General features: G+C 43.1%; 1 protein-coding gene and 1 long non-coding RNA gene across 6 annotated transcripts in view; one reads left to right on the top strand and one right to left on the bottom strand.

Annotated features, from left to right (window-relative positions):
* Window positions 1-15,343, top strand: part of ZFHX3 (zinc finger homeobox 3) — a 1,230,042-nt gene that overhangs the window by 845,964 nt on the left and 368,735 nt on the right. The gene's annotated exons all lie outside the window — the stretch shown is intronic.
* The window catches only part of LOC106732259 (uncharacterized), a 115,355-nt gene continuing 100,412 nt past the window's right edge, over window positions 401-15,343 (bottom strand). For both annotated transcript variants that reach the window (XR_012906619.1, XR_012906618.1), the window contains exons 4-5: window positions 3,327-3,413; window positions 401-2,709 (exon numbers count right to left, since the gene is read on the bottom strand). This is a non-coding gene — a long non-coding RNA (uncharacterized LOC106732259). The remainder of the gene's footprint in view (window positions 2,710-3,326; window positions 3,414-15,343) is intronic.

Genomic DNA, 15,343 nt, shown 5'->3' with positions numbered 1-15,343 from the left:
GTGAAAACCAAAACAAAGAAGTCACTCCTACCATTTCCACATTTTCTTTTATTATTTCCCCCCTTACTAAGTAATGGTTCTACCCTATTCTTGGTCTTCCTCTTTTTTCTAATGTTGTTGTAAAATGATTTCTTGTTACCCATTATCTCTCTAGGAGTTTGCTAACATCTGCATTGAAATCCATTATCTTTTATTTCCCCCCCTACCATTCCTTAGACCAAAGCTACTCAACTTTGGAAGGCCTGGGGGCCACAATGATACTCACAGCACATGATGAGGGCCACAACTTAAGTACGGTTGCATAGATATGTAAATATATATGCAAATATATGCAAATAGCTTCTTTCACACTGACGGGCGTGAATACAAAGATTAAGGCAAGACTACACAACACCCAGGCCTCATTTATGTCAGTTTTACTGCTATTAATAAAATGCAATATTTACCCGATTTCTACCCATATGACAGCACTTTTAATGAGCAATGACAGTCCAGGAATTTAACTACTAAAATGCATATCATCAGAAGATCATTATATTGACTGCTTTTTTGTTTTAGCTTCACAACAGTCCAGGAATGTAACTGCTAAACACATACCAACCCAAACCACACCATGGGCAGCAAACAAATGGGCCGCGGGCCGCATGCGGCCTGTGGACTGTGTGTTAAGTAGCCCTGCCTCAGACTCATGAGCGCTACCATTTCGTCGTCATTTTCACCCAAGCTGCCTTCCACTTTCAAATGCTCAGCCAGTTCTTTCCTATTTTTCAAATTCAAATCTAGAAGAGCCTCCCCCAGTAACTCTCCACCTTCTGAAATAAAAAAACAGTGTCCACTTCATTCCCCAAATTTGTGGGCTAATCTGTGCCCTGCTGTGTTGTGTTTAGAAATGTGGGACTCTATCTTGGAAAGCAGAGACAGCACGTAGGGGTTATGGTAAAAAACCAGCGGAAGAGGAGTGACATTGGGCCGTGAAGGGTAGCACCAGCCCTGCATGTGCAAGCAAAGGACTCTGAAGTGAGTGCGTACGCTACTAGTGGAGTCAGTAATGGAGCGTTGTGTCCAGTTAAAACATGACAAATTAGGAAGCATTTGAAAATGATCTATGGTTTGTGTTGTGCAGCAGATCAGACAAAGAGATCACAATTGTCCCTTCAATAGTACTCAGCATATGATAAAATCATAGTAATTAATTAGATCCTGATAGCTATATAATCTAATCCATCCTCTAGGAGGGTGTGGACTTGTTCCAAACAGGTATCAGCTAGAGCTTCATCTCCTTTAGTTGTAAAGACCCCAAAATAAAGTATAAAGAGGACTGATATAATCACTGCTGTCCAATCCAAAGCCTTGCTATGAGGGCATTATTATAATCATTGGTCCTCATGGTCATAACAGTTGTCATGCTCAAGTCATCATTATTTTTACAATGTCAAATGTATCCTGGGTAAAGGAATAAGTAAAAGAGAGTTTGGTGCCCTAAAATGTCACCATTTATCCATTAGAGGTGGCACATAAAAGTGGAGTAGGCATAAGGCCAGACAAGGTTTACACTACCAAGGATTGCTCAGTTTAGCTACACACACATCTAGCTGGTTTGGGTGGATTTGTGTTTGTTTTTTAACACTTTTTGAAGTTGATAGCACAGAATTGAGTGTTAGGAGGCATTTCACTGAGAAAAGGATTACGGCAATAGTGTGTTGCTCTTGCAAGTTCATTCTGAGAACTATGTGATGCAATCCGCACAAGGTGGTAAGCAAAAGAACCACGACTGTGGAAATGACAGGGTCAGTTCAGTATTTGTGTCCGTTCGATCAGTAGAAAACGTGAGGGAAGAAAGATCCCCAACACAGCCATGAAGTACAAGGATTTGCCAATAGCATCCTGTGGCAATGAGTTCCACAGTGTACATGTTGATTGAAAACCAGTTGTCTTTTATCCATATTTAATTTGCTGTCTTTCATTGAATGTCACTTTGTTCTTCAAGTGTGATACAGTGATGCCGTTGAATGCTATGACTGTTTTAGTCTGCAATTCTTAGTGCTGTAATGGACAGAAATCAGTACTTCTTGCATTTGTCAAATACAGGTGTTCCATTACATGAATGCATTTGTATCGAGCAAAAATAAAAGCAAAAGGCAAAGAAAGGAGGACAAAAAGAAACAGAAAATGCAGACCAAACAGTACAAAAATATACCAGTAACTAGCACATTTTTTAGACTACAGGTGACCTCCGTAAGTGCCAGATGCTTTTAATTAAATATTCAGAATTAAATGCTGTCACGCTAAGGTGCCCAACCTTTGTTTGTTGGTTGTTTTGGGCGGGGAGAAATGGGTGTTGCTAAACAAGTTCACATATTAGAAGATTTAAGTTTTATTTCCTCTTAACAGCACTTTTAGTTGTGGAGCTCTCCCCCCCCCCTCATCCCCCCACTCCCCACCAGAGACCTCTTCCCTTTTCTCACTCAAAGCAAAGAGAATTCATTATCTCATCTTGGCATTGCAGCTTTGTAAGTTCAATGTCAATAGCTAGTTAGGAGAGGGCAAGCAGGTCAGGGATTAGGACTCCAAACTGTCCTTGACGTTTCTCTGTAGGAAGATCTGCTGTTTGCATCAGGCTAATAAAAAAATTCCTTCTCCACTATCTCAGGAATGATCAGGACAAGAAAATGTCAGTTTGGGGGCTGACAGAATTCTGATAAGAATAAGCTGGAAATGAGAGACAGAAAGTAAGAAATACTGTCATTTTATATTTTTAATTTAATTTGAAAAAAATATGTTTACTAGTACGTTTGCTTTTTACACATCATTTTTCAGTCTCTAGGCATTTTTTTCCCAAGCAATTTTAATGTAAGAAAGTCTGTGTCTATTTTTATTTGATTTGATTTTTACAGTTTTTCCACAAGCTTTTAAAGATTTGGAAGGGTCAGTCTTCCTGGCCTGGAAGCTGTGAACAAATTCACTCCCACAGAATTACTTACAAGCACAGAAATAGTTTCCACTTTCCGTAGTATCTATACATATATCTGGAGTTAAAAAGAATTCTCAGGCTTAATCTAACAAACCCAAGATGGAAACATACCCTTTGGATGGAAATACTTTCAAAGTGTGATGAACTTTCAGAACAAATTTAATACTTATTTTATAAAAGTTTAAAAGTTAATGAGATTTTTTTCCTTAATTTTATTTATATTGCAACTTTGATAGTAGAGGAAATATATAATGTTTATCGTTCATACAGAATACAGTATGAAGCCATGTAAAATATCCTTCCCACAAAGATTCCCCTCCTGTATAGGTACGAATCTTGTGAATATATTTCATACCTGAAAATATTCCATGAATATTTCTGATCCACATCGGGTGACTTATCCACAAAGGATAGCTTTCCTTTCAAAGATGCAGCAACACTTCTGTTTCAGGATGGAAACACAAAATTAATTGTGGACATAGTCAAGGAGCTCTGAAACACAATCTTTTTGCACAGGTGGGTTACAATCGAAACATTTTTCCAGGATTGCTGCTGAATTTCCGAGCCTGATGAGCATACATTAAGATTCAGATTAAGTACATATAACAATTAAACTCTGAGTCTCCTGTAAAACATGGAATGATTGCTGTGAGGGCAATCTTCACCTGATTGTCCCAAAGTCCTGAATGCAAATGGGGGGAGAGGGGACTCCAAAGAGGATGAAGAAAGGCTTTTCTCAGTAGTGACAGATGGCAGCATGATGGGGTGCGGTCACAGAATACCCCTTGTGGGTACCTCTTGGAGAGCTGACAAGGCCACTGCCATTCGCCTTCCTGCTTTCTGCGGCTTCTCATCGCCTGGTTCTACTGGGCTACTTCTGCTTCCTCCCGCTCCCACTCCCAGTCAAGGTACTAAACTGAGATTAATGCCCCCCCAAGAAGCAGTACAGACACTGAATCTCTTCAGGTCCAAGGAGAACGCAGTTTAGGACCCAGCTTCCTGGGATACCCCTCCCCAAACGGGATCAGAACCCCACATGAATTATTTAGGTAAGTCCCCATAGCAATGAAAGGGGGAATGTACACACTGACGGCCCCAGGTAACCGTTATTTACACTGGGCTTGATAGAAAATAAAAGTGATTTTATGAAATACAAGCAGTAGGATTTAAGTGGTAATAAGTGAGAACAGGCAGAGCAAAGTAGATTACAAACTCAAAATAACGGAAAACGCTTCGCTAATTCTACATTAAAACTTCAGTACAAACTCATTATAAACTCACTGTAAAACTATTTCTTTTCCAGTTAAGCCTTCCAAACCAGGGCTGTTCCTTCCCTGGGGTCTTTGGTTTCTTCCCTCGGGTGTGTCCAGCCAGTGCAAAGACAAAAAGCTCCTAAGTCTCCCATTGTTTTAAAGATTCCCCTTTTCCATGGGAAGCTACCTGACCAGTCCCTACCAGTTGGGTAGGTCACATCACATGACTTTTTAGGACCAACCACTGCTAAGACTTAAAGGACAAAAGAGTTGTTTACAGTTGATCAGACCTTGAGGGAACACCCTTGATGACTTGCCCCTTTGCATTATTAAAATCCTAAAATATTCCATGCTCCATATATCTAATTTTACACGCAAGAATGATACACCAAAATAAGATATACAGATCCAGCGGATTATGACGAGATAATTTGCTCAAAGCACCTCTGAGTTAGGCTATCTGTGTCCACAAGTCCACTTTCTAAAGCAGGGTGGGGGTCCGTCACAGGCAGAACAAGGAGCAATGGTCTCAAGTTACAGTGGGAGAGGTCTAGGTTGGATATTAGGTAAAACTATTTCCCTAGAAGGGTGGTGAAGGACTGGAATTAGTTACCTAGGGAGGTGGCAGAATCTCCATCCCTAGAGGTTTTTAAGACCCACCTTGACAAATCCCTGGCTGGGATGATTAGTTGGGATTGGTTTTGCTTTGGACAGGGGGCTGGACACGATGACTCCTGAGGTCTTTTCCAACACTAGGATTCTGTGATTCTATGATTCATCCTGCAAAAACTCCTGGTATATCAGCAGTGAGCTCAGTTCATGGCTATCTTCTCTTAATTTCCTTTTTTTCAATTAACAACTTATATATATGAATCAAATATTCTGAAATTGTGGTCTCTGACCCAATGGTGGCCTACAGGGTACTTACGGGTAGTTTGGAGAGTTTGTCACAGGGGTTGTCTTGCCTACTGGTCTGCAGATGCTAAATAGGTATTAAAAGAAGCTCAAAACACATCAGATAGTTCCTAGTATTAATTTTCTATGTAAGCTTTTGCTGTTGCTGCTCCAAGGATGTTGTGGGATCCCAAGTGTAAGGACAAGTGGTTAATATGATTGCAGATGGCACAGGAGGTGGTCCACACTATGAAAATTGTGAGAATAACTTATCCACAATAGCTCTATGTGGTGCTGGATCCACCATAGTGTACTTTTACCTTTGTGTGTCTCCTGGTTTCCTTTCTGACTCTGCTCTGCATGAAATGTAGGGTTGGGGGGGGAGGGGAGAGGAGGTTCAAATTGCAAACCAGATCTTCCTCCTTCAAGTAGGGTCCCTATGGTTGGTCCACATCAGCCATGTGTGTGTCCCATGCACCTCTGATCAGCTTCTTTTTTTGGTAGCAGTGCCCGTTGACCTCATGCATATGCTCCAGGCATCTACATACTTTATACCAGTGGTTCTCAATCCAGGGGTACATATACCCTTGGGGGGTACACAGCGATATTCCAGAGAGTACAACAACCCATCTAGATATTTGCCTCATTTTACAACAAGCTACTTAAAAAGCATTGGTGAAGCCAGTGCGAACTACAATTTAACACAGGCAAGGACTTGCTCTATATGCCATACACTGAAATGTAAGCACAATATTTATAGTCCAGATGATTTATTTTATAATTATACAGTAAAAATGAGGAAGTCAGCCATTTTTATTAATATGTGCTGTGATGCTTTTGTATTTTTATATCTGATGTTGTAAGCAAGTCGTTTTGAAATCAGGTGCCTCGTGGGGGTACACAAGCCAAATCTGACTCCTGAAAGGAGTACAATATTCCGGCAGGGCTGAGTGCCCCTGCTTTATACCAATGACATATCGAGTTGCCTGAGCTAATCACACTCAGCTCCTTCTCAACCAGCTGCCAGCCTGAGATGAAGCATCTAGTGGGCCCACTTCAGTGTCCCTCACCTTAGCCACAAGTTGAGATGCAGTTTCAGTGCAGCTTACCTGATGTAGTTCTTTGATTGTTTACGAAGACTTCTCTTTATTCCCCCCCCCCCCGCCCACACACACACACACCTCCATACACCTCAATTCTGAGGTGTTTGCTTCAGGGGTCATCATCATCAATTTGGTATGCTGGGATCCTAGGGATTTCAGCACCACTCTGACCCGCTGAGAAGCCTGAACTTGCCAGGTATATGTGTTACCTGGGAGACAAACAAACTCCAGAGAAGTGCAAGACCTGCTCAGCTTTTACAAGCAGAATTTGTGTGAAAACCCCAGGAGATTAAATGTAGCTTCTCATCATGGAGTGCTCCCTCTAATCAGATGTGGATAGAGGCCTGGATACAGGTCCCCTCCCAGGACACCAGCTTCCAAGCAAGCACGGTGCCCCCTTGATCTTGGTATCTAGATCTATGCAGGATAAGTTCTAGGAGTTCCTAGGAAGCAGAGTTTTGGATCTCTTCATGCACCGCCTAATTCAAAAAGCCTGAGTCACCATCAAGATAGACCATTTCAGATCTCACATATCCCAAAAAGGTTCCAGGCATCCTTGGTACTGGGAACTTGTAGAAGACTTCAAGCTCCTCAAAGACTCATTGTACTATGCATACCTTGGTACCAAGTTCTCCTGTGGGAAGATGCACATATGTTCATCTCAGCAGATATCCTAAATATGCGCTCTCAAGAAAGTCTATAACATTGTTTGATTTTTTGTTACCACCCCAACACCTAAACTGGTGAACCAGACTGCAGTACTTCTACCTTAGAGGCTAGTATCCTTGGTGTTTGTCCCACTGCTAGATAGCACCAATATGAACCTCTTTAGTACCACCATCAGTTACTCTGGAGTCCCTCCTCATGCAAATGCAGAATCACCTAGTACCACAGGAGTTTAGATTCTCCTAGGACTTGTCAGTGTCTGATGAGGAAGAGACTCCAATATTAATAGGTACTGAATGAGCAAAACATCCCAGACCTTACGGCTGTATCTACATTGGCATGCCTTTCTGGAAAAGGGATGCTAATGAGACACTTCGGAATAGCAAATCCGCGGGCGATTTAAATATCCCCCGCGGCATTTGCATTTACATGGCTGCCACTTTCAAGTAGGAATAAGGGATCCTCCTGAAAAGGGCTTATTTTCCGGAGAATCACATCTACACTGGCGCTTTTCTCCGGCAAAAACCCCGAGCCAGAAAAAAGCGGCAGCCATGTAAATGCAAATGCCATGGGGGATATTTAAATCCCCCGCGGATTTGCAATTCCAAAGTGTCTCATTAGCATCCCTTTTCCAGAAAGGCATGCCAATGTAGACACAGCATACCTGTCTTTGACACAACAGGGTTCTCTGGTTCCCTAGGCAGCATGTGGCTAATCATCCTTCCCTCCAATGTTTCTGCTTCTCATCTAGACTATGAAGAGGTCTCTTCTTCAGATTGTCTAGGGGTCTCCTCATCTTTCCAGGTAGCTGTACTGCAAAAGAAGCTCCCGGGGCAAGACAGTCTCATGCCCCTGCTCACTAAGTGGCACTGGTCATCTACCTACTGGTCATCTACAGTGGCCATGTTGGGACCCATGTGGAGGCTACTGCCAGCAATTTGAGACCACCTAGTTATTCCCATGGGGATCATCATCCTGCACCACTTCTCCTTCCTCAGCTGTCCCAACTGCATAAGTTCTCATGCTGAGGAGAAGAGTCTAGGGCAGAGAAGGAGATGACACCACAAACTAATGTCTCCTCATCAGCTCCAGCTGAGGCTTTAATGCCTCCTCCTCCCTCTGGTGATGAAAATTTTAAAGAGTTTCTGGATCTGATTAAATGAATCGCTGACTTGATTCATATCCCTCTGGAGGAGGCCAAGAATCATAACATAAACTCTAAGATATGCGCCACATAGAATCATAGAATACTAGGACTGGAAGGGACCTCGAGAGGTCATCGAGTCCAGTCCCCTGCCCTCATGGCAGGACCAAATACCGTCTAGACCATCCCTGATAGACATTTATCTGACCTACTCTTAAATATCACCAGAGATGGGGATTCCACAACCTCCCTGGGCAATTTATTCCAGTTTTTGACCACCCTGACAGTTAGGAACTTTTTCCTAATGTGCAACCTAAACCTCCCTTGCTGCAGTTTAAGCCCATTACTTCTTGTTCTATCCTCAGAGGCCAAGTTTTCTCCCTCCTCCTTATGACACCCTTTTAGATATCTGAAAACTGCTCTCATGTCCCCCCTCAATCTTCTCTTTTCTAAACTAAACAAACCCAATTCTTTCAGCCTTCCCTCATAGGTCATGTTCTCTAGACCTTTAATCATTCTCGTTGCTCTTCTCTGGACCCTCTCCAATTTCTCCACATCTTTCCTGAAGTGCAGTGCCCAGAACTGGACACAATACTCCAACTGAGGCCTAACCAGCACAGAGTAGAGCGGAAGAATGACTTCTCGAGTCTTGCTCACAACACACCTGTTAATACATCACAGAATCATGTTTACTTTTTTTGCTACAGCATCACACTGTGACTCATATTCAACTTGTGGTCCACTATAACCCCTAGATCCCTTTCTGCCGTACTCCTTCCCAGACTGTTGCTTCCCATTCTGTATGCGTGAAACTGATTGTTCCTTCCTAAGTGGAGCACTTTGCATTTGTCCTTATTAAACTTCATCCTGTTTACCTCAGACCATTTCTCCAATTTGTCCAGATCATTTTGAATTATGACCCTATCCTCCAGATTAGTCGCAACCCCTCCCAGCTTGGTATCATCTGCAAACTTCATAAGCGTACTTTCTATATCAATATCTAAATCGTTGATGAAGATATTGAACAGAGCCGGTCCCAAAACAGACCCCTGTGGAACGCCACTTGTTATGCCTTTCCAGCAGGATTGTGAACCATTAATAACTACTCTCTGAGTACGGTTATCCAGTCAGTTATGCACCCACCTTATAGTAGCCCCATCTAAGTTGTATTTATCTAGTTTATTGATAAGAATATCATGCGAGACCGTATCAAACGCCTTACTAAAGTCTAGGTATACCACATCCACCGCTTCTCCCTTATCCACAAGACTCGTTATCCTATTAAAGAAAGCTATCAGATTGGTTTGACATGATTTGTTCTTTACAAATCCATGCTGGATTTGACATGATATCCTCTAGTCAAGTAGAGGATTTGCTAGTAAATTATTCCTTAATGTATCCTTCCGAAAAAGACTGGTCAGATTCCACTTAAATTTAAATAAACTACTACAAATATTATGTTCTTGCTAAGAATTTTTATTTTCATAATCTCAGCCCAACACTTGAGTTGTGGGGCTGCTGATAAATGTCATTGACAATACCATACTGAGTCTATACTGTACGAGAAAGACCAGAAGTTCTTCAGCTTTATTGAACATCTACCCTGGAACATCAGGAACAATGTCAAGCTATCCTAAGTGAGGGTCAGCTTGTAGCATACAAGCCACCCTAGGTTCAGCCACCATTAGAGCTCCTTGCATCTTGGCTCTAGCTATTAGGATTTCCTAGGAAGGTCCAAAATACAGTAGAGGAGCTTCCTTTGATGGATCAGAACTTTTCTAATGAATCCACTTAAGAATCCTTGCATGCCTTAAAGGATTAAAGGGCCAGTCTCAGGTCTCTTGATATATGCACATCTGCCAATAAAACAAAATGTAGTAGATCCCAGATGGCACAGAGATCCCATCTAGTCCAATTATCCAGTTTTCATAGGTCAACTGATCTGCCTTAGAAAAGGCTATGGTATCAGGAAAAAAGGCCTCCCACAGCAACCACTACCAGCCAGCCCTCCTTATCCCTGAAGCGTCAATTTTGATGGTATGGTCAAAGGTAAAGAACATTTCAATGTCTGGATTCTTCAGCTACAAGTTATTACCTCCTCCTTTGGGGGGACTGCCCCGGTTTTTTACTTTCGTAGGAACAAATTATGTCCAAGAAAGGATTTGGAGAGTCTAACATCAGATTATTCCATCCGCTTCATCCCCATCCCCTTCCAATCTCACCTCCTTTTCCCATCTCTTCTCAGGGACACTTCTCAAGATTTGCTGAGATAAGAGACCACCATCCTTCGATGCACAGAAGCCATAGAATCAGTTCCAGTCCAGCACAGAGGAAGGGATTTTATTGCAAGTAATTTCTGGTTCCATGAAAGAATAGAACTCAGATATCTAAACACATTCATGAATTCACAGAAACTCAGGATGGGAACTCTTGCAGCTATCCATTGTTAGACTCCAGAGTTTGGTTCCCAGCCCTCACCCTTCAGGATACATACTTTCATATCACCATTCATCCCTCTCTCAAGAGTTTTCTTCATTTCACAGTCAGCCAGTATGGCTTCCATTATCATGCTCTGCCCTTCAGCCTCTCATCTGCCCCAAGAATATTTTCCAAAGTCCTGGTATAGTAGCTGCTCACCTTTGTGGATAATAACTTCAGACGCATCATTCAGGGAACAAGGAAGAGCTTGGGACTCACAGCATTCAAGGCGAAAGGATAACTTCTTCAAATCAATCTCCTAGAATTATGAGCAGTGAGAAACACTTGCATTCATCTCCTTTCCTTAATCAGGGACCAGTCCATAAAAGGCATGACAGACAATGGGGCATAAATCATCAAGAAGGGATTGAGTCTGTCTCTTTCTATCAAAGCAATAGAGCTGTGGAATTGGTGTATAGCCAGTCGTGTTCTGTCCATCTTTTACATCCCAAGCATGCAGAACACCATAGCCAATGATCTGAGCAGACATTTCTGCCTGGATTATGATTGGAAGCTCAATCCTTGAATTTTCAGACCGATGTTTCTTGACCTGGGGGTTTCTAGAAGAGGACCTCTGTGACTGCTGCCCGCAACAAGTGCAAGAAAAATCGACTTCACTACCTGCTCCCCTTCCCCTTTGCTTGGAGAGTCCTCTTGTGTGACTTTGCAGTCAAGAAGGTGCTACGAGCGATTCACCTGCCTGGCTTTCTATATCCTTGGTATGGGGCATAGAACGCATGCACCAGCCAAACAAGCACTGCTACCAAAAATGTTCAATCACAGGCACATGAGGCACATGCACCTGACGTGGATTCCCTCATAGGAACACACATCTCAAAGGCTCCGCACACGATGAATAACCTCTCCTTTTGTTTTCGGGACATTATCTCCACCAGTGATTCTGTCTGCCTACCTGGTGGGTAAGTAATGTTGCTGCGCTTTCCTTCTTTCCCTCCTTTTATAACTCCTTATTGTCTAGCTATCCAATTACAGTTTCCTGTGGAGAATCCTAATAGGCAAAAGCTCACAAATATTAATTTCCCCAGACACTAATTGGGACTTTTCTATAAACAATAGCAGGTACCATAGTTTGCATGTAAGAAAAATTACAATAGCAATATGATATTTCCCTGTGGGGCCTGATATTCCACTGTGTTAGTTGACATAAAACTGGTGCAACAGAGTGGCAAATCAGGCCCACAGAGTTTAAGAAAATATATTTACTAGTCTAATGGCTAGCAGGCCTGATTGTTTCACTGCTTAGCCAGGGAGCCAAGCTGACAAATGGGCAAGGGGGACTGTTTAGGATTCACAGCTGTAACCCTTTTGCTGGATCCAGTTCCTAAGCCAGACCTTTCTTGTGAAAAGTGGTACTGGTGGTGTCCTCTTGTGGTTAAAGCATCTGCCGAGATGTGGGAGAACTGGGTTTCGCTCCACACTTTGCCTGCTTAGAGCAGTGACTTGAACCCACTGCCCACATTAGTGGGACATAAGATCCATCTCTGAACACTGGGATGTAAGATCCGTCGCTTCTTCTCTGGCCCAACAACTAGTTATTTACACAAAATGGAACCTCTTCAGCAGCCACAGTGGAGAGAGCTCTACCCCAGGACGGTGGTTAGGGTATCGCCAGCCTTGAGTCCCTTTTCCAGATCAGACAGAATCTTGCATCCCAAGCAAGTGCTCTAACCACTGAGCTATGGTGGGGCACCTTATGTTGTCTGTGCTTTGGACAGGGACCAATACTGTGGGCATGCTCCTAAATATTCTCCGAGCATGCCTACTGGATCAGACACCCCCCCACACACCATAGGGGTGGGGGAGACAGATAAGGGACTGCCTAGTTAGTGAGCCCTGCCAGGAATTAGACATCAAACAGCTTGGTGTCTTCAGGATGTAGACAGCTTTGCTTAGGTTCCTCAGCAGAAATGTAGACCCCATGGGGAATTTACAAGCAGAAACATAGGGACCTCCGAATTTTAGTTACCTACAAGGTTAGGCAGCCATTGAACAGCAGTTCAATAAATGTCATTTGCACTTCAGTGTTGGACTTAGGTGCCTAAAGGAGAAGTTAAATGCCTAAGTCCTGCTTGTGCCTCTAGCCCTATGCATTCCATCTTCGTAATGTGGATAAAATTAGCTTATGCTATAAAAGATCCACGAGCAAGTTCTTATGCTGCAACAGCACCTGTCCACTGCCGTAGATCTCCCAGAATGTCTACAGAGTGGCTGTCACATCGCTGATCCATCAGTAGCAGTTGTCTTGGACGGTTCAAATATGAGCTTAGGAACCCATTTAGAACAATGAACTGGACAATGCCAGTGGAATTAGGAAGACCAACTGTTCCATAAACATGGTGGAACGTAGAGTAGCACCTCTGTCCATACAGACCTCGCTTTCTTAGATTCAAAAGAGATGAGTTGAAATACTAACAGCTCTACTTCTCTGTATTAGGGTTGCCAGATGATTTAACAAAAATACCGGACACACTTGACATTACATCACAATTTACATTACATCTTATTTAGAAAATAGCGGACATTTCTATTTTCTCATTTCTATTTTCTCAATTTGTTTCCCAAACAGAAAGCTCAAATACTGGACTGTCCAGTTCAAAATGGGACACCTGGCAACCCTATGTATTACATCAGTCAGAAAGAGGAAAAGCTACTTCTTCATCTATTCCTGGGGTCTGGTTGGAATTTGAAAATGGTGCCTCTATTGTCAAGTCATGGCTCTTGCTAACTATTTTCCAGGCAAGAACAGTTTTTTGGCAGATTCAGTGTCCTACACAAGAGGTCCTTGCAGTACTATACTGGAGAATCACAATCGTGGGATGAGGTTTCCCTCAGACTGATCTTTTTGCAACACAGTGGAAAGAAAGTGCCTTTCTTGGCTCAAAGTGAGGTCTGTGTCTGAAGACTGTACTAAGAATAAATATTCTGTCCTGCCCCAACAATTCCTCTTCTCAGAAGAGTGGCCAGAAAACTTTACTAGGACAGGCCTTGAGTTTTGCTCATAGCCTCCATCTAGTTGACTAGCTAGCACTGCCATGTGTCACTCCAAGAATTAAAAGAGGTTCCTGACATTTTGTAATGGGCTGTGGTGCACATGGCTACGCACCGCACCCGCAACAGCAGAGCTTCCACAAAGAAGGACCTGAAGGGCAGTGGTCAGCTGAGCACTTTATACCAGAGCTAGTAGCACAGGGCAGCAGAGGGGGCTCTCGCTGCCCCAATGGGTACCCTGAAGGAAAGCTTCTGGCAACTGTGCATGGGGCATGTGCACAGCTAGGACGGGATGGGTATGAGCAACACATCTTGAAGGGCAGTTACAAAACGTCACTAACCATTTTTTCTCCTCTGCTCCAATCTAAGGCTACGTCTATACTGCACCTCTCTTCCAAAAAAGCTAATGCAAATGAAGCATGGATTAGCATATTACCATGCTTCATTTGCATAATTAATTTGGGTTGGTTTTGCGCAAGAGGCTTTTGCACAAAAAGGAGCTGTGTAGACAGCTCCCTTCTGTGCAAAAGCCCCCTCTTGCGCAAGAGCCGTTCTTCCTGAAACAGCTCTTGCGCAAGAGGGAGGTTTTGTACAAAAAGGAGCCATGTACACAGCTCCTTTTTGCACAAAAGCGGCCCCTAATTAATTTTTGCAAATGAAGCATGGCAAAATGCTAATCCACACTTTATTTGCATAAGCTTTTGCGGAAGAGAGATGCAGTATACACGTAGCCCAAGTGTACTTGTACCCCTTACTCCTTAGATGGGAAGTTTCTCGTAGCAGTGTCCTTGCAGTAAGCCTCACATCAAACCCATTGCAGAGATAGGTAGCCTTCATTGCCTGCCCTCCCGAGGAGACCTGATCCTCAGGAAGACACTTTTGAGGACCAGGAAACTGGAGCTAGTGAAGAAGCCTTTCCTCCAGCCAACATCTCCTCTTCATCTTCAGAAGAACCAGTTAGGCCTCTGCTTCCATCCTTGGCAAATGATTTTGAGCAGTTTCAGGATCTGGTCAAGAGAATGGCTGCCTCCTTGCAGATCCCTCCTGAGGCAGTGAAAGGACCTTGTTATAAGCTGCTTGGCAACCTTCTTACAGCCTCTTCTGCCCACAAAGCCTTGCCTGTCAACCCAGCGAATCTGGACTCTGCAGATTGTCTGGCACATGCCAGCCACTCGGCCACCTACAGGCAGAAGAGCGGATCAGAAATATTTTGTTACAGCAAACAACAGAGTTTTTATTTTTCATTCCTCTCCTGATTCTTCAGAGATTTACATGTTGAATGAACATGGAAGAGACTACCATGCTAAATCCACACCCCATGACAAAGCTAGCAGCTAGACCAGTTTGGTAGGAAATCTAGCAGTAGTTATGAGAAGGGCTTCGGGCTCCAGCTCCCTAAAAAGGTACAGCCTATGGCGGAAGACCTCCCTTTTGATGGGCCTGCATGGTTTTCAGATAGCAAGGACAAATCTCTGTTCACAGTAAAGGACTCCAGGGCTGCTTTGCATTCTCTTGGAGTCTCTGCACTTGCCTATAAGAGAAGGTTCAGAAAGTTCCAGATGGCTCTGAGATCCCATCTTGCCCCATTTCTGATCTCCTAGAGGTTGTATGAATCACATAAAAAGTTCAAATTAGTGGCACCGGAGCGTCCACCCTCTTATCTCAAAATTACTCTTTTGGAATTAGCATTACTCCTAATGAAAAGCAGGAGTACAGCGATCCAATTCTGTGGCCTGTTATTTTGAAATAACGGGCTGGGTAATGTGGACACACCACTTATAAATTCGACCTTAGGGAGGTTATTTCGAAATAAGGTCCTAGTGTA

Source organism: Pelodiscus sinensis, chromosome 12 (genome assembly GCF_049634645.1).
Source record: "Pelodiscus sinensis isolate JC-2024 chromosome 12, ASM4963464v1, whole genome shotgun sequence".
NCBI lineage: Eukaryota > Metazoa > Chordata > Testudines > Trionychidae > Pelodiscus > Pelodiscus sinensis.
This window is presented reverse-complemented; position numbering and strand designations above follow the sequence as displayed.